The sequence below is a fragment of the Vigna radiata genome, chromosome 5 (assembly GCF_000741045.1).
Source record: "Vigna radiata var. radiata cultivar VC1973A chromosome 5, Vradiata_ver6, whole genome shotgun sequence".
Classification (NCBI taxonomy): domain Eukaryota; kingdom Viridiplantae; phylum Streptophyta; class Magnoliopsida; order Fabales; family Fabaceae; genus Vigna; species Vigna radiata.
In genome coordinates this window covers 20848467-20850699 of record NC_028355.1, presented here as the reverse complement: position 1 = coordinate 20850699, position 2233 = coordinate 20848467, and positions in this window count along the sequence as shown.

The following is a 2233-nucleotide window of genomic DNA, read 5'->3' as shown; positions in this document are numbered from 1 at the left end:
AAATTTTGGAAGGATAAGAATTTAATTCTTATATCCCCAATATTTTTATTTTATTTATTTATTTTATGCCTATTTATTTTCTTGCAATATTGGAAGGATAAGAAGTTGTCTAACGGGCTCTGCCGAATTCAACTTCCTATTTCCCCAAATCGTTATTCCTTCTTTACGTTTTTTTTTATTTACATTTAATTTACTTTGCAAATTTGGAAGGATGAGGAGTTGTCTAACGGGCTCTGCCGAATTCAACTTCTTATTTCCCCACTACGTTGATTTTATTTACTTTATGTTTAATTATTTTCTTGCATTTTGGAAGGATGAGAACTTGACTAATGGACTATNCCGATTCATCTTCTTATTTCCCCAATCTGTTTATTCTACGTTCATTTCTCTCCTTGTATACTTATTTCCTTTTACGTTTATTCAATTTTTTGTGTACTATAATCCTTTTTGTATATTCTATCTATCTGTTTATATTGGTTTAGCTGATCTTGAATATACTTTCTTTATTTTCCATCTTTTGAATATTAGGCGTNTAATCGGTAAAAAGTTTAAGTAATGAAATTTATATAGTTAGGANATGAATCTTTGACGTTTGAGAATATTTTTAGGATCTGTGATGAGTAAGAATGAGTTCTGGATGTTTAGAAAGGTTGTATGATAAAAGAAATAGTCTGTACAGTCCGAAAAGTGAATTTTCGTGATTCTAGAATGACGAACTCGCTGGAGCNAGTTACGCGCGGCAGATTTAGTGTTTTTGATGATTTTGACGTTTTGGGAGTTCTAGATGTNCGTTTTNGACGTTCTTTAGGTTGTTCTGGGGGTTTTTGACCCTTNCGGAGCCATTGGTAATGGTCTCCAAGCTGTTTGAGGTACTAAAGTGTTCGGATTAATCACCCATGAAGTTAATTATGATAGTATGTGACGTTTTCTGTGATAATATGAAATGTCTGAGCATGTATGAGTTATTCCTGTTGATGTGAATAAAGATNGNAATGTATTGAATGTATGATTTGTGAATGGAAAGTGTGGAATAGAGTTCCANAGAGGAACTCCTGTGGACTGTATGTTGAATGTTGTATGTGTGAATATAAGAGCTCAGATCTAGGGGTTCATTNCGAGACTCTCAATAGTTTTGATCTCACGTGGTGAGATAGCTATGCGGTGGAGAGTGGGAAGTCCTTTCCGAAGATCCATTTTAATGGACAGAGTAGGAAGGATGTAGCTTCAGTGGTTGTATCTATATCCGAAGATCCAGTTTAGGGGACAGAGTAGGATAAGATTATTGAGCTAGCAATTAAATACATCCTTATCTGAAGATCCATTTTTGAGGGGACAGAGTAGGATAGGATGTAGTTGTGTAAGGTACCACTGTAAGTGTTGAACCTGCTAGGAGTTCGATACTCACGTGAATGTTTGGATGAGTTGAGTGTATGATGATTATGGTATGTTTATTTTCTTATTGAGAAATTGTTATGCGAGAAGGAAGTATGTTATTAATCTAAATATACCATGTGTTTTCTATTGCATTAGCTCACCCTTGTTTTGTTTGTTGTTTGGTCGTTATTGTATGTTGTGTGTTAAATTTTGGCGATGATCATCCGGTGGGTGTGAGAAGAAGATGATGAAATACCGGTGGAGCAGGCATTAGATGGAGAACCGACTGGAGTTTAGTTAATATGGAAGTGACTTTGTATTATATGTTTTTAAGTATGAATTGTATTAAGATATATTTCCAGTATTGATTTGTATAATAATGAGGAAAAACTTTTATTCCTCCTTTATGATTGTTCTACCATATTATTGATGTAAGAACTCTATTATAGTCTGATGCTATAAATATGGGGATGTTACAATGACAGAGAAAATGTTGAGATGAGAGAGAAAATATCTCTGATGACAAAGGATTTATGATTTTTTTTTCAATTGGGACAACAGTATGACAGAAAAAATGTTGGAGTGAGAGAGATGAAAGATAAATGGTTGAGAGGAATGAGGGAGGTGAATAAGGGTTTGAGGTTTCTTTTTTTAATTTTGAGAATGCAAATTATTTAAATATCCTCGACCTTAAAACTTAGAATCCATAATAAATGAGGGTATTTTTGTCTACTATAATCTGGTACACATGGTTAAAACGTACTAACTGAAAAACAGACGTACGCGTGTTAACAAACCCATATATATATATATATATATATATATATATATATATATATATATATATATATATATATAT